Source organism: Orcinus orca, chromosome 3 (assembly GCF_937001465.1).
Source record: "Orcinus orca chromosome 3, mOrcOrc1.1, whole genome shotgun sequence".
Lineage (NCBI taxonomy): Eukaryota > Metazoa > Chordata > Mammalia > Artiodactyla > Delphinidae > Orcinus > Orcinus orca.
The window spans coordinates 74,179,840-74,206,734 of NC_064561.1; the positions used below are offsets into that span (position 1 = coordinate 74,179,840).

Below are 26,895 nucleotides of genomic sequence, written 5' to 3' on the forward strand. Positions count from 1 at the left end.
GGAGCAAATACTCTCACTCTAGAAATCTTTCTGGTCGTGGCAGAATAGGCCAGAAGGGTCTCTTTTTAGAACTGAGTTTCAGTTCTTACCTAAGCCATGCTGGTTTCTTACAGAATGCTGTTTTCTTGGTACAGATGAGGAAGAAGCCCAGAGCTGACCAAAGAGCCTTGACCTCCTTGCTGATAAAAGCCTCCAGTTCCCAGCTTGTCCCTTTGCCAGGCCAGGGAATCTTCTGTGGTGTGGCAGTCCAGGTATGGGAATATCCGATTCCCTTTAGTCTTCAATAAATTCAATTTAACAAACACTTATTGAGGGCTGGCTCTGTAAGATTACCATGGAAACCCAAGTGGAATCTTTAAAATCCTCTGGGGGAGTTGTTCAGAGTTCCCACATTCATTGACACTTCAGTGAGCAGGGAGGGTGTATCTTGGTCCGACTCATGCCTGTTCTATGTTTGCATTCAGCCCAAACAGCAGAAAGGGGAGACAGATGGAGGAACATTTCTAAAGCTGATACTAGGGCCTTTTGTCCCTGGTGATGTAACGTTGGACCCCCCAGGGAAGACAGGTGAGGAACCAGAGCTTTGATTTCTGTTGGAGGAAAGAGCTGAGTTCAGCCACAGCTGACCCTACTCTGTAGTGTCATCGCCCCCATGCTCGGCACCAGGGCAGGACCTACAAAGGGATGTCTCCATGCCTGGTGACAGCCTTGTTCGCGCACCTTGCAGCACAGGGGGTGCTGTGGCTTCCCAAGATCAAAGCCTCGATTATGTGAGGCACTCATCACACAGTGGGAGCAGGACTTGTCCCTGACACAGGGCTAGGGACCACAGCATCATTGTCCTGCCGGCGTCTTAGAAGAACTGGGAGGCTTCTCGCTGTTTTTTCTTAAGAAGACAGTAGTTCCAACTGTGCTGAGAAATGTTCCAACTCAGAAAAGGGGAAGATGGGGCTTTGACATTTAAGGTCATTGTCATGATTATAAATCTTTGGGTTGCAAGTGACTGAAAAAAAAAAAAAAGAAAATTAAACTGGCTTAAACTATGAAGGAAATCTGCTGGTACAGTTAACAGAAAAGTCCAGATGTAAGTTCAGGTGAGGATGAACCCAGGAACTCAGTGATGTCACCAGGGACACCGTTTCTTTCCATTTTCTGTGCTGCCTTTTGACTGGTTTCCTAGATGGGCCCATGCTGGCCACCAGCAATTCCTAGGGCTGCAGGCTTCCTCCTCCATGTCTAGCAGGAAGTACAAACTTCTTTGCCATGACTTTCCGGGCAATACTGAGATTCGCCCTGAATGGGTCATTTCCAACCCAGACAGCCCAGGACTCTCTGAGTCTGAACTGTGCTTGGAATTTTTTGCTCCTGGGAGAGAGGGATTTTTTTTTTTCCTCCTGGTATGCTTCTTTCTTAGGAGAGGTGATTCCTTTGATAGGCTTTTGTTTTTCCCCTAAATAAAAGTCATATTCAAATATTTTCTTTGCTGATCTTGGGGCATCTAAAACCAGCAATCAAATCACTCCGGGGATGAATTTCCAGTGGACGATGGTACATCTACCTGAGGTGTGTCACCTTTCAGCTGGTGGACTCTGATCTCCACTGTGTGCGCCCCACCCCACCATCATTTGGACAGGCTCTCCGCCCCGGTGTACACAGTATTCCTCCAGGTACACCGCAGAGCCCACTGGGCCTCCAATTCCCAGGGTCTGAATGGAACAGCCAACCCCCCTCTCCCACTCCCTCCATCCCCAGAGGAGGAAAATTTAATTTTCAGGAGCTCATTGTGCCTTTCATCTGGTTTTGCCATCGTGATGTCCTTTCCACTCTCTGTCTCCTTAGAGCCACCCTCTGAGGGCTCAGGGATTCTCATCATCTGGGCATAGCATGTGCCCCCCGTACGTAGGCCCGTTGCTCTGCATGTACCAACTTTGGATTACTGTTTAATGCCTGCCCAATAGCAGTTACATCTGAGATTTCACTTTCCCTCCATCTGTGTACGTATCTCTGTCATCAACCTTGAAAATAGCTTTTGTTTCCTGATATAGCGTGTCCCTATCTGGGGGACGTTGAATTTCCTTCTCTTGGGGTGGTTGTGTTTGTACTCAGCCAGTGTCTGTGCACCGTGAGACTCCAGGGGCAAAAGATGGTACTTCTGACGGTGGCTTGGTGTGCCAGGTCCAGCGTCTGCCCACTCAGCGCACTCCACAGGGTAGCCCTACTCCTTCCTTGGCATCAGGCGGGCCAAGCACCGGGATGATGGAATGCATTTGTGTTCAAATTAACGAGCTGCTTTGTCACCACGTGGACCTGGCAGAGGTAAGAGTGTGCAGGTGTCCGTGACACTGATGTGGTGACCCCCATGCATGAAGGCTCTGTGGGCAAAGTCCCATGTTTACGTCTCCCTTCTGCAGGGTGCAGAATCCGAAGTTGATGACATGGAACAGTTTGTCCTAGAGAGGCGATGGCTCTGGGTGACAGAGACTGAGGGAGTCTTCCAAAGATGATAGAAGCCAACTCTGAGATATGAAGTGTGGCACTGGATGTCTTCTTAAAGATACAGGCATCTCCTAAACTCCATGTTACAGCTACCCTCAGCCACGAGGGCTGGGAGGGAGGTTCACACTGACTCCTTGTGCTATGGTGGGTTAACTTTTTAAAGATTGGCCTGTGGAAAAGGAAGTGTGTGCAGCCACCGCACAGAGCAATGGGTGTGGGTACCTGAGTTTCATTGTGACAGCCTGAGCCTCAGACTTTCCACCTGGGGAGGGAGGTTCTGTGGTCTCTTTGGCTTTCTGGCTCTTGCGTCTGTTACAGGATGCGCTGGATGCTGTCTGTGTCCGTCCTGACCCCCTCTCTCCCAGTGCTCCCATTCCCTGGCTGCTGTGTGCTGCGAGTTCTCTAGGAATTGCCCTCTCCCCAGGAAGTTTTTTTTTTTTCTTTTTTTTTGCGATACGCGGGCCTCTCACTGTTGTGGCCTCTCCCGTTGCAGAGCACAGGCTCCGGACACGCAGGCTCAGCGGCCACGGCTCACGGGCCCAGCCGCTCCGCGGCATGTGGGATCTTCCTGGACCGGGACACGAACCCGTGTCCCCTGCATCGGCAGGAGGACTCTCAACCACTGCGCCACCAGGGAAGCCCTTTTTCTTAAAATTTTTATTGGAGTATAGTTGATTTACAATGTTGTGTTCGTTTCTGCTGTACAGCAAAGTGAATCAGTTATACCTATATATATATCCACTCTTTTTTTAGATTCTTTTCCCATCTAGGTCATTACAGAGTATTGAGTAGAGTTCCCTGTGCTGTACAGGAGGTCCTTATTCGTTACCTATTTTATATATAGTAGTGCGTATATGTCCATCCCAATCTCCCAGTTTATCCCTCTGCCCCTTTCCCCCCGTAACCATGTTTGTTTTCTACACCTGTGACTCTGTTTCTGTTTTGTAAATCAGCCATAAAAAAAAACAAAATAATGCCAGGACCTAGAGATTGTCATACTGAGTGAAGTGAGTCATCGGAGAAGGACAAATGCCGTCTGGCCCGGAAGCTTCGCCACCTCTCCCACCCCTGCGGCCAATGACTGACTGACAAGGGGGTATAAAGGGTCAGCCCACGTGCCTCAGGTTGGGGTCAACTTCACAGGGACGGTTGGTGCTTCAGAGCGTGTCACACTGTCAGGCTAAAGCCAGACTCCAGATACAACCACACGCTTGCTTGCTCCTTCCCCTCCCTTGTCCTGTTGCCTCACTCTTCCCAATAGTATTTGTTGAGTTTAATACATATTCCTGAGAATATCTGCTCAGTAGATCATACGGACCCAGATCCCTGTCTTAGTTCTTGCTTCTAGGGAATCTGAACTCAGGTACATGGTCACCGATGACCAGGTTTGTGTCATCAGCATAGGATTAATGGGGTGGGGTGTCCTCCATACATTCCAGTCCTGCAGACCCATTCTCCTTCTTTGCCTCCCCCGACACTTTCTCTCTTTTCCCTACTTAGCTGGTTCATATAATTGTACACACTCGCCTACTCACGCATCCACCCATCCATGCACCCCTCTGCCCATCTGTCCACTCATCCACTCACCCAGAGACTGATCTTCAAACCCTCCTGTATGGTGAAAAAGCCAGGATTCGGATTCTGCCCAGATGGAGACTGCTTGGGGCCACCTATTGCTTCTGGGCTGGGCTTCACTTCTGCTCCTGTAGAGAATGGGTCAGGCTGGGCAACAGAAGGGTGAGTGTCATTGCTCTCAGCCGAGAAGGACACCCATCCAGGAGTGGGAACTGGCCTGGTGGACCTAGTATGACACACCTTTAGTACTTTCTCTGCCATTTCAGGAGCTTGCTTTCCTAGAGGCTCACCACCTGGCCCTGGGTCACAGCAGGAGGAGGGGGAGTGTTTTTCACTTACAAATGGTGTAGGAAAAGTTGAGGCAGATTATCTGGCTGCTGCAATGAGTGCCTTATGGATTGAAGAGCGCCAATCAAATTAGCTGCCAGAAGAGAATGCAGATGGTACCATGTGGGCCGGATTTTCTATATCACCTAATTGCATTATTTCAATCAGCGGGTGAACATTGCATGGCCTGCGGTGGGATTTGGGGGGTTTGGGGAGAGGGGGTGGGTCGACACACACTGTCTGGGCCAGGCTGAGGATACGGGTTTGGATGTCATGAATATCTTCATATCAAGATTGAGGCATTAACAAAATGGATCTGGATTATTTTATGGATTCAAGCAGGGCAGGGCAGGGCTTCAAGCAAGTGCTTACAGGAGAGAATGCCTCCCCGACCCTTACAGGTTGGAGATGTGTCAGTTCCTAGTATAAGCGATTGAAACAACTCTCTTCCACATTTTGAAGCTGCTATTACTTAGCACTTAAGAGCTGAAGCTCTGGTCCAAATCTCAGTTCTACTCCTTACTAGTTGAGTGATCGTTGGCAGGCTACTTAACCTCTTCAATCCTCAGTTTCCTCATTTGTATAATGGGGCTTATACCTGTACCGTCTTCACAGAGCTATCGTGAGAATCAGAGGAGATCGTGTATGCAAAGCGTTTAGCACAATGCCTGGCACATGGATGATGCTAAATAAACGTGAGCCCTGTGACTTCCCTGGTGGCGCAGTGGTTGAGAGTCCGCCTGCCAATGCAGGGGACACGGGTTCGAGCCCGGTCCAGGAAGATGCCGCATGCTGTGGAGCACCTAAGCCTGTACGCCACAACTGCTGAGCCCATGTGCCACAACCACTGAGCCTGTGCACTGCAACTACTATCTTCTTAAGAAGCCTGCATGCCTGCAGCCCACGCTCCACAACAAGAGAAACCACCGCAATGAGAAGCCTGTGCACATCAACGAACAGTAGCCCCCGCTTGCTGCAACTAGAGAAAGCCTGCACACAGCAAGGAACACCCAACACAGATAAAACATAACAATAATAAATAAATAAATAAACGTGAGCTCCTCCTCCTGAAGGCCGTTTACCTTTCCTTAGGACACTTGGAAATTTAGAAGGTTTCCCAGGCTGGATTGTGGAATGGCTGCTTCAATGACAGAGAAAGACCTAAATGCACGATTTCTGCTCTTCTCAGAAATTCTTTTTATTTATTTATTAAATTTACATCTTTTTATGTATTTATTCATTTATGAATTTTTCTTTGGATTTGACTCTTCCTCTGATCAGGCAAGGTAAACATGTGAGCTCTTCCCAAAGACCCAGCCGGGTGGAACGCTGAGTCTCTGCTGGTGGTGGTGTGGTTCTGTAGCTGATCTTCATCTACGATCCCCTCCCAAGTGCTCACTGGCAAGCTCACTTCCACGTCAGTGCAAGGTCCACTCCATCACAGAACTGCTTTTTGCCACTGAAAAAATTACATCGAAGCCTTAATTGGTTTCTTAGGCTCCATGTGACCCCAATTTTTGGATGACCTGCAATTTGGGATAATTTGTGGTTCTTCCTCCAGGTTAGGATGTTCTGTGTAACTGGGATTTGAGTCTAACAGGAATTTGGATTTGGTGCTCCGTAAAAAATAACTACAGATGCATTGTTGCACTGTAGCCATCCTGCTGCCTGGCAGCTGTGGGCTTTGAGAGGCACAGCTGTCTCCATGGTGGGGAGCTGCTGGCTGAAGGCAACCGATCAGTGAGCTCCACCCAGTGAGACCCGTGGCAGCAGCTTCTCTTTGCACTGGGACTGCCGCAGCTCCCAACTGAGGACCCCCATAGAGTTCTGGATGGAAACAGCTGGGCAGGAGTTAGGAGGAGTGGTGGGTGAGATCTGTGGGGTCCCAGCCTAGGCTCCATCACCTCCTTGCAGTAAAATCTCCATTTATCATTAGCCTTAGGCCTGGGGTGGCATCTGTGACTCCTCTATACCATGCTGCAGCTCGGGGACATCTTTGGCTGTCCATGTTGTGGTCACTTGCTCCCGTCTTCAAAAACCCTCTTTTTCATCTCCCACCTGAGAACTTTATCCTTTCTTGGGCAAGTGCATTACCTCCCCTAGAAGAAAGGAGTTTGCAGGTAAGGGACAACCATAAGATGGCATCAGGGACCACTTTGCCATTTGGAGAAGCAAAAGATGTTCTTTGGGTCAGAAGAACAGCTACTCTCACCTCCACCATGATGGCCGGGCAGAGTGGGATGTTACAGGCAGAGGAGGGAATTAGGAGCTTTTTCAAACCCTCAAAGACTCATTCATGTGATCCATCCTTAGGTGTTGGGGGTCGCACACATGACTTTGGCCAGATCTGTCCAGGTCACGGGAGGAGAGGGGTGAGACTGAAACCATACCCTCATTCTACGTGCTTCGCAGATGGAGACAAGGGTCTGTAATAAGGAATGCTCTTTGTTTTATAAGAAAACACACACAAGCAAGCAAACTCCAGTAAGTTCACAGTTCAGAGTACTAAAATCTTCCAAGAGAAAACTCCAAGGAAATCCAATTGGAAAGCCTTTAATCCAGTAAGTCTCTGTGCTCTGGGACTGTGTATCATGAAGGAGAAGTGGGGAGGCTGGGAGGTAGAAGCCCAGGGACTCTTTCCATCTGGGTTGGTAGGAGCCCTGGGTGAGGGCAGCCTGACCAGGATGCTGATGGAATGCTTCTACCCAATGAACCAGAGACAGGTTGAGCGAATCCTGAGAGCTGTCTGATTACTCCAAGTCCCTTCCTTCCTTCTCCTCAGGCATTCCCCTGGGTCATACACCCCTGGCATCTCTTGTTTGGACTGTGATGCTGTGGTCCATTCATTGTGCATCCAGCTGAGTGAGACGTGTCATATGCAATGTATGACTGATAATAACTAAAGCGCTAATGTTTCAAAATAATTTACTTCTTTTCTAGATTAGCAGATTCAAGGTTGTTATTTTAAATCTCATTTTCCTTCTGCTGTCGTTCTGATAGACGATGAGAGATGCCATAACAGAGTTTGGGGAGTTGCATGCAACCCATGGCCTCTCTTACTGACATCAGAGCCTGTGGTCTGGAAATGTCCACAGGAGTGGGTCAGGCTCAGGCAGTGAACATTGCTGGAATTAAAGTAATAATTGGTATCACGGACCTTACAACAACTCTTAAGAGGCCTCTTGCCTTCTGTCTTCCCTCCTCCCATTCATCCTCCGCACTGTAGACAGAAAGATTTTTCTAGAATGCAGTTGAGATTGTCCTTCACAGTTTCCTCTTCCCAAAGATCAAAGCCCACACTCCCTGGAAGCCCCCTTGGCATGGCCTACAAGACCCTGCCCGATGGTTTTCAGTCTTCCCACTTCCAGCCACAGTCCCCAGATAGAATCAAGGCCAGGGATGGTTGAGTGTGGGTAATACATAGTTCCACCCACTGGTTGTTTTTCTCTGCATTTCCAGCACCAGAGACTGAAGACCTGTTTTTCAGAGTCAGAGGGCTGGTGGTGAAGTGAACGCTAGCTTTGGTGATTCTGTCATGACTTGGCTCTGCTCCTCTCCCTCTCTCAGGTGAGCTGGAGTACTGGGGCAGGTCTTCAGGAAATACCTCCCTGATCTTTACAAACTGAGGGACAGGAAAAATAAAGTGTGCACCATTATGAAGATGTGGGGGTAACCTCTTCAGCTTGTAGAGGCCCCAGTTTTCTTGTGACAAAATAAACCTACACTGGCAGGTTGGCAAATGTTTTTCTGTTGCTGTTATTACAAAGAAATCTTCAGACCCTTGTTAAAAGACTATGATTCAGGGGGCAGAGTCAAGGTGGCGGACCAGGAGGATGCGGAATTCGTGTCTCCGCACAACTAGGGCACCTACCAGGCACTGGTGAGGGACCACAGACACCTAAGGGGACAGGAGGAACCCCCAGTGACTGGGTAGGATGTGGGGCGTCGGGGGAGTGAAGGAGGAAGGGAAGTGGAGGCGGGACGGGACTGGTGCCCCTGAGGGGTGGCTGGGGGAGGGGAAGGGATCCCACGCCTTAAGGGGGAAATTGGGGGACCACTGGGAGGACAGAGGGTCAAAAGGGAGCGTGGCCAGGTTTCCCTGTGCACTTGGGCCCCCGGGAGCCTGTGGAGATCCCGGGCCTGATCCTCTGCCCACCAAGCCTCCCTCCAGCTGCGGGTCCTAAGGGAATGGGGGGGGGAAGGGGGAGCATAAGTAAAGGTCGACCTCTGGACCAGCACCCCTGAGGGGTGGCTGGGGGAGGGTAGGACTTCCTACACCCAGCGGGACCCACCCACAGTTAGGGGTCCAGCGGGGACGGGGGAGACCCTGGGGGAGATGGTGGGGGAATGGAAGGGAACTCGGCCTAGGTGTCCACTTAGGCACCAGGGAGCCTGTTGGGCTCCGGGGCCTAATCCTCTGCCCTCGGAGCCTCCCTCCTGCCACTCAACACCCAAGCCCCGCCCCTACACCCCCACCCAGGGCCCTACCTCTACACTCGGAGACCCCCTCTGAGACCCCCTCCAATGCGCTGGGCCTAAACCCCACCCACACACCCTTGCCCAGGGCCTTACTTCCAAACTCCGGAACTCCACACTCCAGAGGCCCTCCTTTCCACATGCTGCGTCTCTCCTGTGCAGGTCCTAAGCAGAGGCCCTGCCCCATACTTGAATGTGTCCCGCCCTCGCAGCCAAGGCCTTTTCCGGCTGCGTGGGTCCTGAGCCTAGGCCCCACCCCATGCTCAAACGTCACCCCCCACCCGCCTAGGTCCCACCCCTGCCTAAGTTCCACCCCCCCTAAACTCCGCCCCCATAGCCAAGGCTTTTTTCTTTTATAACCTCTTTATTGGAATATAATTGCTTTACAATGGTGTGTTAGTTTCTGCTTTATAACAAAATGAATCAGTTATACATAGACATATGTCCGCATATCGCCTCCCTTTTGCGTCTCCCTCCCACCCTCCCTATCCGACCCCTCTAGGTGGTCACAAAGCACCGAGCTGATCTCCCTGTGCTATGCGGCTGCTTCCCACTAGCTATCTCTTTTATATTTGGTAGTGTATATATATCCATGCCACTCTCTCACTTCGTCCCAGCTTACCCTTCCCCCTCCCCATGTCCTGAAGTCCATTCTCTACGTCTGCGTCTTTATTCCCGTCCTGCCCCTAGGTTCTTCAGAACCATTTTTTTTTTTTTTTTTAGATTCCATATACATGTATAAGCATAAGGTACTTGTTTTTCTCTTTCTGATTTACTTCACTCTGTATGACAAACTCTAGGTCCATCCACCTCATTACAAATAGCTCAATTTCATTTCTTTTTATGGCTGAGTAATATTCCATTGTATGTATGTGCCACATCTTCTTTACCCATTCATCTGTCGATGGACACTTAGGTTGCTTCCATGTCCTGGCTATTGTAAATAGAGCTGCACTGAACAGTGTGGTACATGACTCTTTTTGAATTACGGTTGTCTCAGAATATCTGCCCAGTAGTGGGATTGCTGGGTCGTATTGTAGTTCTATTTTTAGTTTTTTAAGGAACCTCCATTCCCTTTTCTCCACACCCTCTCCAGCATCTATTGTTTGTAGATTTTTTGATGATGGCTATTCTGACCAGTGTGAGGTGATACCTCATTGTAGTTTTGATTTGCATTTCTCTAATGATTAGTGATGTTGAGCATCCTTTCATGTGTTTGTTGGCAATCCATATATCTTCTTTGGAGAAATGTCTACTTAGGTCTTCTGCCCATTTTTGGATTGGGTTGTCTGTTTTTTTGATATTGAGCTGCATGAGCTGCTTGTATATTTTGGAGATTAATCCTTTGTCAGTTGCTTTGTTTGCAACTTTTTTTCATTTTCCTCTTTTTGACTGGGGTTCTGTTTTACTGTGATTCATTGTTGTTGATTCATTTATATTTTTATTTTTTGTAATAAATCTTTTATTTTTCTAATTTTACTTTATTCTTTACACGTTGTTATTGTTCTCTCCTTTTGGCTTGTTCCCACCCCGCCCCCACCCCTTTTTTTTTCTTTTTTCTGTGGTGGTTTTATTTTGCCTTGTTGCAGTTGTTTCAATTGTATTTTTATTCTTCCTAATATATTTTTTATCTTTCTAATTTTATATTGTTTTTTATTCTTTGATATTGTACTGCTCCTTATATTCTTTCTTTCTTTTATTTATTTTGTTGCCACACCACACAGCTTGTGGGATCTTGGTTCCCAGGCCGGAGGTTGGGCCCGAGCTCCTGTGGTGGGAGCTCCGAGACCAAACCACTGGACTAACAGAGAACCTCAGACCCCAGGGAATATTCATCACAGTGAGGCCTCCAGGAGGCCCTAATCTCAGCACCAAGACCCAGCTCTATCTAACTGCCTGCAAATTCCAGTGCTGGACGGCTCAGGCCAAACAACCAGTAAGACAGGAATACAGCCCCACCATCAAAAAAAAAAGAAAGAAACGACAAGAAAATATGTTACAGATGAAGGAGCAAGGTAAAAACCTACAAGACCAAATAAATGAAGACAAAATAGGCAACCTACCAGAAAAAGAATTCAGAGTAATGATAGTAAAGATGATCCAAAATCTCAGAAACATAATAGAGAAAATACAAGAAACATTTAACAAGGATCTAGAAGAATGAAATAGCAGACAAACAGTGATGAACAACACAATATTGAAATTAAAAATACTCTAGAAAGAATTAATAGCAGAATAACTGAGACAGAAGAACGGATGAGTGAGCTGGAAGATAAGATGGTGGAAATAACTGCCACGGGGCAGAATAAAGAAAAAAGAATGAAAAGAATTGAGGACAGTCTCAGAGACCTCAGGGACAACATTAAATGCACCAACATTCGAAGTATAGGGGTCCAAGAAGAAGAGAGAGAGAAAGGGTCTAAGAAAATACTTGAAGAGATTACAGTTGAAAACTTCCACAACATGGGAAAGGAAATAGTCAATCAAATCCAGGAAGCACAGAGAGTCCCTTACAGGATAAACCCAAGGAGAAATACGCCAAGACACATATTAATCAAACTGTCAAAAATTAAATACAAAGAAAAAATATTAAAAACAGCAAAGGAAAAGCAACAAAAAACTTACAAGGGAATCCCCATAAGGTTAACAACTGATCTTTCGCCAGAAACTCTGCAAGCCAGAGGGGAGTGGCAGGACATATTTAAAGTGATGAAAGGGAAAAACCTACAACCAAGATTACTCTACCCAGCGAGTGTCTCATTCGGATTTGATGGAGAAATTAAAACCTTTACAGACAAGCAAAAGTTAAGAGAATTCAGCACTACCAAACCAGCTTTAAAACAAATGCTAAAGGAACTTCTCTAGGCAGGAAACACAAGAGAAGGAAAAGACCTACAATAACAAACCCAAAACAATTAAGAAAATGGTAACAGAACATACATATAGATAATTACCTTAAAAGTAAATGGTTTAATTGCTCCAACCAAAAGAAACATACTGGCTGAATGGGTACAAAAACAAGACCCATATGTATGCTGTCTACAACAGACCTGCTTGAGACATAGGGACACATACAGACTGAAAGTGAAGGGGTGGAAAAAGATATTCCATGCAAATGGAAATCAAAAGAAAGCTGGAGTAGCAATTCTTATATCAGACAAAATAGACTTTAAAATAAAGACTATTACAAGAGACAAAGAAGACACTACATCAATCCAAGAACATATAACAACTGTAAATATTTATGCACCGAACATAGGAGAACCTCAATACATAAGGCAAACGCTAAAGGCCATAAAGGGGAAAATCGACAGTAACATAATAAGAGTAGGGGACTTTAACTCCCCATTTTCACCAATGGAGAGATCATCCAAAATGAAAATGAATAAGGAAACACAGGCTTTAAATGACACATTAAACAAGATGGACTTAATTGATACTTATAGGACATTCCATCCAAAAACAACAGAATATACTTTCTTCTCAAGCGCTCATGCAACATTCTCCAGGATAGACCATATCTTGGGTCACAAATCAAGCCTTGGTAAATTGATGAAAATTGAAGTCGTATCAGTTATCTTTTCCGATCACAACGCTATGAGACTATATATCAATTACAGGAAAAAAACTGTAAAAAATACAAACACATGGAGACTAAACAATACACTACTAAATAACCAAGAGATCACCGAAGAAATCAAAGAGGAAATCAAAGAATGCCTAGAAACAAATGACAATGAAAACATGACGATGAAAACTTTTGGGATGAAATGAAATGGGACAACCTATGGGACAATGAAAACCTATGGGATGTAGCAAAAGCAGTTCTAAGAGGGAAGTTTATATCAATACTATCCTACCTCAAGAAACAAGAAAAATCTCAAATAAACAACCTAACCTTACACCTAAAGCAATTAGAGAAAGAAGAACCAAAACATCCCAAAGTTAGCAGAAGGAAAGTAATCATAAAGATCAGATCAGAAATAAATGAAAAAGAAATGAAGGAAATAATAGCAAAGATCAATGAAACTAAAAGCTGGTTCTTTAAGAAGATAAACAAAATTGATAAATCATTAGCCAGATTCATCAGGAAAAAAAGGGAGAAGACTCAGATCAACAGAATAGAAAATGAAAAGGAGAAGTAACAACTGACACTGCAGAAATACAAAGGGTCATGAGAGATTACTACAAGCAACTATATGCCAATAAAATGGACAACCTGGAAGAAATGGACAAATTCTTAGAAAGGTATAACCTTCCGAGACTGAACCAGGAGACATAGAAAACATAAACAACCAATCACAAGCACTGAAATTGAAACTGTGATTAAAAATCTTGCCACAAGCATAAGCCCAGGACCAGATGGATTCACAGGTGAATTCTATCAAACACTTAGAGAAGAGCTAACGGCTGTCCTTCTCAAACTCCTCCAAAATATAGCATAGGGGGGAATACTCCCAATCTCATTCTATGAGGCCACCATCACCCTGATACCAAAACCAGGCAAAGGTGAAACAAAAAGAGAAAACTATAGGCCAATATCACTGATGAACATAGATGCAAAAATCCTCAACAATATACTAGCAGACAGAATCCAACAGCACATTAAAAGGATCATTCACCATGATCAAGTGGGTTTATCACAGGGATGCAAGGATTCTTCAATATATGTTAATCAATCAATGTGATACACCATATTAACAAATTGAAGGATAAAATCCATATGATCATCTCAATAGATGCAGAGAAAGCTTTTGACAAAATTCAATACCCATTTATGATAAAAACTCTCCAGAAAGTAGGCGCAGAGGGAACCTACCTCAACATAATAAAGGCCATATACGACAAACCCACAGCCAACATCATTCTCAGTGGGAAAAAACTGAAACCATTTCCTCTAAGATCAGGAGCAAGACAAGGTTGCCCACTCTCACCACTCTTATTCAACATAGTTTTGGAAGTTTTAGCCACAGCAATCATAGAAGAAAAAGAAATAGAAGGAATCCAAATCAGAAAACAAGAAGTAAAATTGTCACTGTTTGCAGATGACATGATATTATGCATAGAGAATCCTAAAGATGCTATGAGAAAACTACTAGAGCTAATCAATGATTTGGTAGAGTAGCAGGATACAAAATTAATGCACAGGAATCTCTTGTATTCCTATACACTAATGATGAAGTATCTGAAAGAGAAATTAAAGAAACACTCCCATTTACCATTGCAATGAAAAGAATCAAATACCTAGGAATAAACCTACCTAAGGAGACAAAAGACCTGTATGCAGAAAACTATAAGACACTGATGAAGGAAATTAAAGACGATACAAACAGATGGAGAGATATACCATGTTCTTGGATGGGAAGAATCAACATTGTGAAAACGACTATACTACCCAAAGCAATCTACAGATTCAATGCAATCCCCATCAAACTACCAATGGCATTTTTCACAGAACTAGAACAAAAAATTTCACAATTTGTGTGGAAACACAAAAGACCCCGCAGAGCCAAAGCAATCTTGAGATAGAAAAATGGAACTGGAGTAATCAGGCTCCCTGAGTTCAGACTATACTATGAAGCTACAGTAATCAAGAAAGTATGGTACTGGCACAAAAAGAGAAATATAGATCAATGGAACAGGATAGAAAGCCCAGAGATAAACCCATGCACATACGGTCACCTTATCTTTGATAAAGGAGGGAAGAATATACAATGGAGAGAAGACAGCCTCTTCAATAAGTGGTGCTGGGAAAACTGGACAGCTACATGTAAAAAAATGAAATTAGAACACTCCCTAACACCATACACAAAAATAAACTCAAAATGGATTAAAGACCTAAATGTAAGGCCGGACACTATAAAACTCTTAGAGGAAAACATAGGCAGAACACTCTATGACATAAATCACAGCAAGAGCCTTTTTGATCCACTTCCTAGAGTAATGGAAATAAAAACAAAAATAAACAAATGGGACCTAATGAAACTTAAAAACTTTTTCACAACAAAGGAATCCATAAACAAGACGAAAAGACAACCCTCAGAATGGGAGAAAATATTTTCAAATGAAGCGACAAAGGATTAATCTCCAAAATGTACAAGCAGCTCATGCAGCTCAATATCAAAAAAACCAACAACCCAATCCAAAAATGGGCAGAAGACCTAATTAGATATTTCTCCAAAGAAGATATATGGATTGCCAGCAAACACATGAAAGGATACTCAACATCACTAATCATTAGAGAAATGTGAATCAAAACTACAATGTGGTATCACCTCACACTGGTCAGAATGGACATCATCAAAAAATCTACAAACGATAAATGCTGGAGGGGTGTGAAGAAAAGGAAACCCTCTTGCACTGTTGGTGGGAATGTAAATTGATACAGCCACTATGGAGAACAGTATGGAGGTTCCTTAAGAAACTAAAAATCGAGCTACCATATGACCCAGCAATCCCTCTACTGGGCATATACCCTGAGAAAACCATAATTCAGAAAGAGTCATGTACCACAGTGTTCATTGCAGCTCTATTTACAATAACCAGGACATGGAAGCAACCTAAGTGTCCATCGACAGATGAATGGCTAAAGAAGATGTGGCACATATATACAGTGGAATATTACTCAGCCATAAAAAGAAATGAAATTGAGTTATTTGTAGTGAGGTGGATGGACCTAGAGTCTGTCATACAGAGTGAAGTAAGTCAGAAAGAGAAAAATAAATACCGAATGTTAACACACACACACACACACACACACACACATATATATATATATAATCTAAAAAAAAAGAAGAAAAGTGGTTCTGAAGAACCTAGGGGCCAGACAGGAATAAAGATGCAGACATAGAGAATGGACTTGAGGATACGGGTAGGGGGAAGGGTAAGGTGGGACAAAGTGAGAGAGTAGCATTGACATATACACACTACCAAATGTAAAGTAGGTAGCTAGTGGGAAGCAGCCACATAGCACAGGGAGATCAGCTCAGTGCTTTGTGACCACCTAGAGGGGTGGGATGAGGAGGGTGGGAGGGAGGCACAAGAGGGAGAGGATATGGGGATATACATATGCATATAGCTGATTCACTTTGTTATACAGCAGAAACTAACACAACATTGTAAAGCAATTATACTCTAATAAAGATGTTAAAAATAAATAAATAAAAGGTCTTTCTAAATCTTAAAAAAAAAAAAAAGACTATGACTCAGAGGCATGAAAGGAGCAGCAGAGATTAAAAATGGCAAAGGTTGCTTGGGGATGAACATGTATTTTGGCAAAGGAAAAGACCAAAAAAAATAAATAAAGACAAGACTAGAAAAGAAAAAGAAAGAAAAAAAGCTAGCATGGAATATGCTATGACCTTTTATTTTTAAACTTGTGCTGATTTTAGAGAGGAGTTAGGCTTGTGGTGCTTCTCAGCCCTTGCCAGGGGACTCACTTCTGATAGATGTTGATGAAGAGGGACCTTCCTTGGATGCTGAGAAGCCTGTCAGCAGTAGAGGGAGGTCCTAATGGGGCACTTCCTGGTAAGGAGCCTCCTCTGACAGCCCCACAGGGACGCCCTGGTCTTTCAGGTCCTACATTACACAGAAACCTGCTTACTCTCACAGTCTCTCACTGGTTTACTCAGGATGCTTATCAGCATACACACAAGACACTTTACCTGAATGTAAAGGAGTCCAAAGAGGGAAAAGATGACAGACATGGAGAGCAGAGGGTGGACGCGAGGTTAACTGAGGCTCTTGGAAAAGAGGGTGGAGCCGGTGAAATAGAAAGAATGAAGACATCATAGAGGAAAATATTGAGCTGAGAGAAGATATGCATATGCAAGTTGAAAGGGCTCGCCATGCTTTAGGCAAGATGAGTAGAATGAGATCTGTATTTCTCTATTGGCTGGTAGCATTTTAAAACAAAAAATATTTTTACTATGGAAATTTCAAGCATACACAAAGTAGGGCATACGGCAACCCACCCTTGTACCTACCACCCAGATTTTAAGTTATCAAAATATTGCCACATTTGCTTCACCTACCCCCTTTTCTTTTCTTGTTCTTTCTTCTTTCCTTTGGTTTCCTTTCTTTTAATTTTTGCTGAAATAATTTGAAGTCAATTTCAGACATAATATCATCCTCTCTGCATGTTTAGTATATATCTCTAAAAATGCGGGTGTTTTCTCACATAGTTATAATGCTATTATCATACCTGTTAAAATTAACAATAATCTTTGGCAGTGTTTAGTATCTTTCCATAAGAAAATTTTCCTGAATGTTTACAAAATGTCTTTCTAATTGGCTTGTCTTAATCATGATCCAAAGTTCATACATTACATTTGTTTGCTGTGGTGGTTTTAAGGTATGTCCTCAAATTGTTTGACACTTCTCCCTTCAAAAGATGGAGACCAGTTCCCCTCCTCTTGAATGTGGGCTTGATTTATTGTCTTGCTTTTGACAAGGAATGTGACAGAAGTAGTAGTATATGACTTCCAAGGCTGGGCCATAAAGACATTGATTCTTCCACCTTGTGCTCTCTTGGAGGGGTCATTGTGAGGGAAGCTGGTTGCCACGTCATGAAGATACTCAATAACCTGTGGAAATGTCCGCATGGGGAGGCGCTCAGACCTCCTGCCAACAGTGGGTATCAACTTAACAGCCACGTGAGTAAGCAAACTTAAACTGGAAGCACTTCCTTAATTCCAGGCAAACCTTCATATGAGTCCACAGCTCCAGCTCACATCCTGACTACAACCTTATGAGAGACCCTGACCCTGAGCCACTATCTAGCTAATGAACCTTTGAATTCCTGATCCACAGAAATTGTGAGATAAATACTTATTGTTTTTTAATATCTGTTTTAATCTAGAGCACACCTCCTTTTATTTTTTCCATACAATAGAAACTGAATCAGTTGTTTTATAGAATGTCCCATCATCCAGATTTCCTTATTAACTTCCCTATAGTGTCATTTAACTTGTTCTTATGTCCTCTTTGTTTCCTGCAAATGGAAGTTGGCTCTAGAACCTTGATTTGGTTCAATATTTTTGGCAAGAATACTTTGTAGGAGGTGCTTTGTGCATGAAATGATGAGTGTCAGGAGGTATCCATCGTCTAGTGCATCATGCTTAGTGTTAAGACTGATCAGCGGGTTCAGGAGCTCTGGCTACATTTTGGAACTTCAAGGACAAAAGTGAAAAGTCCTATGTATAAGTACATAGTTAGAAAAACTAGATTACCCACCATGAGACACTGTTGGAATCCAAGAATTTTGTAACCAACCAAGCTGATTTTTATTTGAGAGTAAAGACAATAGGCTGACTGATTCTGATATGCAGAAGTTCAGAAATATATACCAACCACATATACTTCTTGGGGGAAAAATACCTCAAGGATGTCTGTCATTTACTCATGTGTTCATTTGGTAATTCAACAAATATTTGAGAACATCCCATGTGCCTAGGCACTATGCTAGGTAGGGGCTAGAACTTGAACTGTCTAGGAAGGAATGAAATTAAGGACTTGAGCTCAGAGAAGCCATGTGTGGAGTGAAGGGCCAGGTGGTGAGCCTGAACCACTGATGCACAGTGAGAAGTCCAAGAAATCATCTTCAATCTGGTTGTAGACTGTCCAGGTTGGGCTGTTGTTCCAAGCCAGCTCAGGTGGGCCTTCCTTCAGGGGTATCTGATTGCAGGTGGTGATGGAGAGCTGGGGAACACCTGGGTGGTGGGCAATGCAGGCCTGGACTGAATCCCACTGCTGCCTGAGGGTCTGGACATGTGGAAAAGGAAAGAGCATTCTTGTGGGAAAGCACAGGACACAGAGCAAGGAGTGAGTGCCTGACGCAAAGCAAGAAGGGGAGCCCAGGAAGAAGGCTATGCACAAGGCGAGGGAGCAGTTGGTGGGAGGGTAGTTCTGCTAGGCTGTAGGGGAGGGGGGAGTGCAGAGCCTGCAGATGGGTGGGCTTTCTAGAAGTTTCTAGCCCTGTTCCTGAGGCTGGGCTAGGGATGTGAAGGGACATTAAAGGGGCTGTGGAGCAGATGGGCCCCAGAGATACGCAGGGAGCAATAGCGATGGTATCCCATTGACCCTCCGGTTCTGCCTAATGGCCCTTCTGTCAGGAGTTCTAGGATCGGCTGAGTGTGGAGATGCCCTCTTTGCAGGGCTGTGTTCCTCAGGGCCCACAGTGCAGTCCCAGCCATGGTCAGGGCGCAGGCCCTGGTTATAGTCTCAACCACAAACCTCCTCTCCTTACAGTAGCAAAAAGGCTCAGGAGGGCGTTGGGTGCCTATCAGAAGGTTTACTGCTCCTCTGGCAACTGGCTCTGGATTGACTTTAGGGGGTTCCACCACTCTGCCGGACCCATCATCCCCAGGCGCCCAGTGGGGAGCAGGTGGGTTGGTTGTGCGTGAATCACTGGGTACCACCCTCAGCTGGGGGTGAGGGGTGCTTATCAGATAGTGCCTGGGTGGGGATCTCCCCGGCCCTCTGGCAAAAGGGGCTGGGAGATGCTTTAGAGAAGATGAATCACAGAATTAGGGAGAAGAAGGAGCACTGATTTTAGCTGATTAGAAAGTTATTTCTTATTTCTCTGCATGGCAGTCTCTGAGCAGACTCAAAGTGCTGGCACATTGCAGGCCGTGCCTGTGTGCTTTCTCTCTGGGCAAGCATCTCCCTGCGCCTTCGGGTGTGCTCTGCAACTCAATGGGCATCCCACCCCCTGCCAGCATTCATTTTGTCCTGCTTTATCTCTTTTCCTTCTTGCTTTATTGCTACTCTCAAGAGGTAGTGTAAAAATAACTGACCCTAAAACTCCCTTGGCCCCCTACCCGAGCCAAGCTCCAAATCCTGCAGATGTGTAAACTCCCAGGCTTTCAGCTCTCTGAGAAAACTCCCTTCCACTTTCTAGATGCCCTGTACCTACGAGGAGATCGGACCAGGTGTCAGAGTGTTTGTGTTTTAGATTGCTGTGTGGTCTTGGGGTGTCTCCTGACCCCTCTGGTTTCCTGTGATGTTCTCATCTTCAGCTTCTTCCTCTCCTGTGCTGTGTGCAGCAGTGTTGATCGAAACAGTGTTTTGAATCCTCTCCAGTGTGTGGATGACTTCCTTTGTGTCCATCCCTACCTTCAGGCCAAGGCTCGTACAGTCCAGCCCAGCCCAGACCAAAATGTGAATGAGCCATTGCTGGAAGTCCACGGGCACAGATGATTTGATCTCAACCGCCCTGAGGGAGCGCTCCAGTATGGGCCCCTGTATCAGGCAAGAAAAGTGTGCTCACCCTAAATTGTGCCTGTTGTTTCTTCACCCCTTTTCTCTGCTGCTTATAGAGAGGGAAACTGGGTCAGCCCTCTGCCCTGCCCCCCACCCCCTGCACCCCACCTACCCTGGCTGCCTGGGAGTCCCAAAGCAGGTCAGGGCCAGAGCAGCCCTCTGGCCATTAAGTGTCCTACTCAGGTCCAGTCTGCATGCCCACTCCCAGGGGCCAACTCCCATCTCTTTTCTTCTCTGGGACACATCCAAGGCATTCAGCATCCCTTTCTTGGTCATATTTCCCACTGTTTTTTGTTTGCTTGTTTCATTTTCTGCCTTTCAAGTTCTACTGTGTTCTCTACTTGCTCCAGAGGCCAGACAGATGGACTGATTTCTTTAGCCAAAATGAAATTTAAAAATCATCTCAAAGTAAATGGGATGCTCAGATGTTTCAGTTCACTTGCATGTCTCTCTTAGATGGCTAGTTTGCCATCACAAAAACTTCCTGTTTTTAATAAGCCATCTGGGCCTGGCTGTACCTCCCTCCAGAAGGCGTCTAGCAGCTTTGCTGGACTTGGCGAAGGACACTGTTGACCAGAAATGACCAGCTGGATCGTGAGTTCCCCCAGTGTGTGTAGAATTGGGCATGATTCAGGCTGAATTAGACGTGCCAAATCATTCTGTCCTGCATCCATTGTGGGGCTATGGGACCTGCAGTCTTGGAGGGTAATGGCCCAGGATCACACGGCTGGGAATAAAAGCTAGTTCTCCTGACCCCAGGTTTATCTTTCTTTCACATTATGGAGGCTGTACAGAGAAGGAGCTTAATAAGAAGTTGCTGGAAGGATGAATGGATGATCTTATTCAAGAGGAATATTAAGAGTCTTGATGAGGTGGGCATGATTGAGAGACTTGAGCTCTTACTCTCTCCACTTTGGAACTCTCCAGCCTTAGGAAGAAGAAATGAATAAGGTTATATCTTCCCATACTACTTCAATATCTGGTCCCAGCGCCTCAGGCTGTTCATATGAAGAAAATTTAAGTCCTAAAAAAAGATTGCATTGATCAGGCTAACCTCAAATTAACTTTATACAGCCTTGTACTATAAAAGCTAACTTACTAGCTGTAAGTGGACAAGGGTCTACCAGATGACCAGGTGGTCATGTTGCTCTGTTAGAGGTTGTTGGAGACCATGGAACTGCTCTGATTATCAGAAGATTGTTGCTGAGCACAGAATAGGAGCCAGGAGGGTTGGGTGTTCTTAAGGATGTTCCCACCGAGCTCACCCCTCTGTTCCTGAGGCTCCTTCTTCTAATGCTCAGGATAAGGTCTTTTCGGAATCTGACATCCACCCCTCCGAACTGGGGAGCAGGATAGTACAAAGAACAGTGTTCTTTCTGTATCTCCTTGCTTTCTGAATCATATCATCTTGAAATTTTCTTTCTTTCCCTTCTTCCCTTCTCCCATTATTAGTAGGGTGTGTTGGTGGTGGGTAAATTTACCATTTAGTCTGTAGGTGGTAGAACACAGAGGTGGGAGAAGTGAATGTTACTCAGAGATCTTGGCCTTGAAGTTGGATGCAGTAACTGGAAATGACTTTGGGCTGTTTCCTTTTGAGAAGCAATGAGATGGTAACACCGTGTTAGATGGAGGAATTTTTAAAAAGTGTATGTGAGGAAACCTCCACAATGAACACTTACTGGTCTCTTACTGGGTGCCAGGCACTGTGCTAAAACTTCACATGCATTATTTGTTTAACACTACCAGCAAACCTTAACAGGGATATTACCCCTGTTTTACAAGTGAGGAAATGGAAGCAAAAAGTTTAAGTAGCTCTCCCAAGGTCAGGACAGAACTCAAACCTTGACGGTCTGGTTCTAAAGCCCTAAGTTATACCGCCATCTGGAGAGGTGTGTGCGTGTGTGTGTGTATGGGCGTATGTGTCCATGAATCTAAATACACAGGTAGGCATGTGCCTAGCAGCCGAGAAGTTATACGTGACGGGCTTCTTTGATTTCAGCTACTTGGCCTCTCCTTTCCTTTTTTGGGAAGCCTCCCTCTTCTCTTTTGAGGACCTTCCTCTACCAAATTTCAGGGACCGAGCTAAGGGCAGGCACGTCCCTGAGCTAGACCTATCAGACACTTTCCCCTGGACTTTGAACCCGGGGTAGGGTTGTCCTGAGCTCTGTGCTCTGAGGGGGTGACCTGTGACTCACGTCACCCAGGGCAGTTCTTGGGCCCATTGAATTACTGTCTTTCCCAAGAACTTTGATTCTCTGAGCTTCCCTTTAACCATTTGATAAGTTCCTTTCTTTTTTATCTTTTCTTTTTCCAGGATTTTTCCTTTTCTTTTTTATTCTTTCTTTTCTTCGGCCCCCACCGCCACCCCGCCCCACCTTCCTGCTTCCCTTTGATACACATTGCTTACAACCAAAGAACCTTATCTGATAGTCTCCCCATCTCTCTTTTTTTCTTCTCCTCAGTAATTCAGTTTGTTAGCAGACCATCCTGTCTGTAAGTCACTTCATACCATGTTGCAATTCCCAAGAGGAAATTTGCCACATTCAGGACAGTTGAATGCATGCAGCCTGAGTCCAGTCTCTTTAATAAAGGAGTTTTCCTTCGAAGACCAAAGTGTTGTACTCTCTTTTCAGTTCCTTCTTTTCAGTCCTATCGCCCCATGTCTGGTGGTGTCTTGCTTAGGGAACATGGAGTTCTGCGTCCGGTGATAAAACTGGGGTAACTTACTTGTGCCAGCACTTCATTTCTACATCCTGTGGTCCCTTCTCGGAGGTTTTCTGGGGCTGCCGCTCTGATGGGAGGTATGTAGATTCCCAGGCATTCTAGCCGCAGAGGCTCTACTGTGGACACCTGGGGCTCTGAACCTGCATCTGGGAGAATTGTGCTTCCACAGACTCTCATCCCCAGATCCCTGAGCTGGGAGGGCCATTTGCAATGTTGTCTGCGGGGCACTTATAATCCACTAAGTGCTAGGGAGATGCCCTCTTCTTACTTTTCACCTCAAATGGCCACTCCCAGGCTTGGAAGTTTACAAATCTGTTGAGTGAGTGTAAGGTACAGCTCCCTTCAACAGTCTGGAGTGCCATCTCCTCTGCAGGCCCTCGCTTTGCTCTGGGTCAGGCTGTGGACAGAATATCCCAGAGCTGGGTGCTACCTTCACCTTGGCCCCTTTCACCTTCCCGTTCACTCTTTGCACAAAAGGCCAGCAGTAGCTCTCTGTGAGTCATCAGTGCTTCTTTCTTCCCATCCTTTCCCTGCCAGACCCTTAGTTCCTGATGGGGCTTCAAGGGGTGGCGGTGGGCTCCCCCAGGCAAGTAACTACCCCTGTTCTCTTGGTTCCCCTAATGCGGTCATGGAATCCTCTGCTCTTTTCAGCCTCTGCCTGTTCTCAGCCTCCTCGCTATGTTGTGGTGAGCTTCCAGTGGTTTATTTCAGAGGGATGGGCCTCTGAGTCACACCAGAACTGCCCTTTTTAAACCAGTGTGGAGGGCTTCCCTGGTGGCGCAGTGGTTGAGAGTCCACCTGCCGATGTGGGGGACACGGGTTCGTGCCCCGGTCCGGGAGGATCCCACATGCCACGGAGCGGCTGGGCCCGTGAGCCATGGCCGCTGAGCCTGCGCATCCGGAGCCTGTGCTCCGCAACGGGAGAGGCCACGACAGTGAGAGGCCCGTGTACCACAAAAAAAAAAAAAAAAAAAAAAACAAACTGTGTGGAATTGTTCCAGGGTCCATATTTGGAGAAGAAATTAATGTCCTGCCTTGCAGTCTTCTTCCTGGCCTTAGAAGCTAGATGTTGGCTGGGTCTTCACCTCTCTGTCCCTAATAAGACCTACTTATCCTAGCTCTACCTGTAGGGCAGCCTCTCCTGGTCCTGGGGTCTTGAAGAGACTATCCATTGGATTGTCCTTTCCCAGCTAGACTTATCCCACAGCCCTTAGTGATTGCTCCCCATGCCTATCTGGGGGGAATCTGGGTAAAATGTTGATGACTTTCTCCTGCAGATGGTGGGGGTACATTTACTACATAGATACAACCCTGGCAAGGTGACTGCTTCAGCAATGGAAGAGGAGGTCATGGTGGCTTTTTTAACAAAAAGTTGAAACTAATGTTCCGATCTGTCTGCTACAATTTCTGAGCCCCCCAGGAAGTAGCCATCTCTATTCAGCTTACATGAGGGTCAAGCTAAATCTCCTTTTAGTCATTAAAATGCCTTTTGTTGTTGCCAAGTTTGCTGCCTGTTGCAGCTTTTCCATTTCATTCTCTGTCCTGCTACTTCTGAAATTTGATGGCTCTCTGGGTCCCTGCATCTTCTCTTTGTCTGGGACATAGTTAACTCTGGATGTGGGATGTGGTTTGTATAATGTAAAGACATGATTGAGAATAAATTGATGGTTCCCCGTCTGCTGCCGCCCAGCTTCGAATGTATAGTTAACACACTGACATTCCACTGGCTCCAATTTGCAACTCGATAATAATTCAAACATTAACATAGGAGGCTCCAGACTTTGAAAAAAATGAGACTGCTTTTTGTATGAAACAGTGCTTTATCTTGCATGTGAAGTGATGATATGCCTTTCTTAATTTCATTCAGCAAAGGATGGGAATAAAAGAAAGAATTGTTCAAACTGGCTTTGTTTTCAATATCTGAAGTATGATTGGTTTTACAAATTGAATCCCTTCATAGTTTTTTGAAGCTGAAGGTGTATTATTCAGCTGGGATCCTCTTCCTCTATTCAGAGCCAGCTGCCCTGCCTCTCTTGAATCTATCCCTTCATTATTTTCAGTGCGTACAATAGTAAAATATTTTAAACCCCACGACTATAAGAGATGCCCCTTGAGCCACAAAAAACCCTTCTACTTCTTCTTTTGGCTCATTCACGGGGATAAAAGAAATTAGGATAATTTCCATAGCAGCATTTCCTGGAGGAGAGTGAGGATGGCTGTGATGTGGTGAGGTGAAGCGCCCTGTGAAGGACATGGATGAAAAGTTGCCCTTCCTTATAGATGCGGGACACGCCAGCTTCAGGACCACCTTTACAAAAAGAGTGTTTTCAGGCCCTGTCAGCTGTGCTGTGCTCAGGAGTGGATGCCATCTCTTGATACCAAGTATCCCTGTGGCCAGCAAGGCTGAGTACTGCAGGGGCGTCAGTGAGGTCTAGATGAGTGGCATGGCCAAGCTGGGTCATGCAATCACTTTTTGGCCTGGCTTCCCTCTTGTATGTGTGAGTGAGGTGCGCTCAGGTGTGGGAATCAGGCATAGGGATACTCTCTCCTATGGGTGTCAGTTCCACACGGGAGAGATGACATTAGCCACTCCTTGGTAGCTCAGCTATTAGTGAGCACATCACTTAGCGTGCCAGAGAAGGTGAAAGTCATAAGGATTGTCTGATGATAATGTTGTACTTAGCTGGCTTAATCTGGACTATGGGACTCAGAACAAAGACCAAGGGAGAGAGAGAATGGGGGGGGGTGCTGGTCATTGTCCTTTAAGGTTTTATCTCATGAATGACGTAGGTACTGACAAAATTTCTGATCTGGACCATATCCTCTACATTTTCCCACATGCATCTCCCCAGTGTCAACAAATGGAGGTCCATCTGATGCCCAACAGAAGGTAAACTGCCCTTTTTTTTACATGATTGACTGCAATTTTGGAGTCATGAAGACAGCTTCAGTCCCACATACCCAGATACCCTCTTTCAAATATATGAAGGTGGCTATTAATAACAACCCCTTACATCGGTGTAGAGCTCCATCCTTTTCCAAATCTCCACAGCTCTCATAGTGTTTTATTACCACCCTTCACACTCCTGTGAGTGGCAGTGTGTGGTGCAGGCCAGCTCACCCAGAGATGACAAGACTCTGACCAGTAACCCCAGGCTGTTAGCCAGGATTTGGTCAAAGGTAGGAGTGAGGCAGATGCAGGATTTTGAAGGTTGATTGTCCCTACAATTAACAATTTAAAAGCATGGCATGCGTGTCTGAGAGATAGTCATCTCCTAAACAAAACAAATCACAGATCTGAGGAGTGGTTGGCTCATGGAGAGCCCATCTCCAGTGGACCAGTCATTTACTGACAGACTAACGCGATATCTCAGTAATAGGCCATTTTCCCCATCACTGCACAGAACTAACCAACCTCCATGTTGCATCTAAGTTTTCATCTCTGGATCTAGTTTGAGGGTTTTTTTCTGGCAAAGTGAGCACAGTGAAACACCACATTTTGAAATACCCTCTAAAGATAATGTTCTAAATTTAATATGAAAATGGAAAGGACCTAGAATAGCTAAAACAATTTGAAAAGAGAACAGTGTTGGAAGACTTACACTACCTGGTTGTAAGACCATAAAATTACAGTAATCAAGGCGGTGTGGTATTGTCATAAATGCAGACACAGAGATCAATGAAACAGAATAGAGGCCAGAAATAGACCCATGCATATGTGGTCAATTGGTTTTCAACAAAGATGCCAAGTTAATTTGATGGACAAATAATAGCCTTTTCAACAAATGGTGCTGGAACAGCTGGATACTCACATGGAAAAAAAAATGATCCTCAACCTTTACCTCATGTTGCGCACAAAAATCAACTCAAAATGAATCATAAACGTAAATGTAAATGCTAAGGCTATAAAACCTCCAGAAAAAAAAGAAAATCTTCATGACCTTGGGATATGCAAAGATGCGTAAGACACAGAAAACAGAAGCCAGAAAAGGTAAAATTGATAAATTTGATTTCATCAAATAGAATAACCTGCTC

The 26,895-nt window shown here is 45.2% G+C and overlaps 2 long non-coding RNA genes across 2 annotated transcripts in view; one reads left to right on the forward strand and one right to left on the reverse strand.

Annotated features, from left to right (window-relative positions):
- LOC125964044 (uncharacterized) overlaps positions 1-7,985 on the forward strand; it is a 66,532-nt gene extending 58,547 nt beyond the window's left edge. Inside the window, exons 2-3 of the long non-coding RNA XR_007476564.1 lie at positions 6,712-6,822; positions 7,858-7,985. This is a non-coding gene — a long non-coding RNA (uncharacterized LOC125964044). The remainder of the gene's footprint in view (positions 1-6,711; positions 6,823-7,857) is intronic.
- The window catches only part of LOC125964043 (uncharacterized), a 365,140-nt gene that overhangs the window by 132,923 nt on the left and 205,322 nt on the right, over positions 1-26,895 (reverse strand). The window lies entirely within an intron of this gene.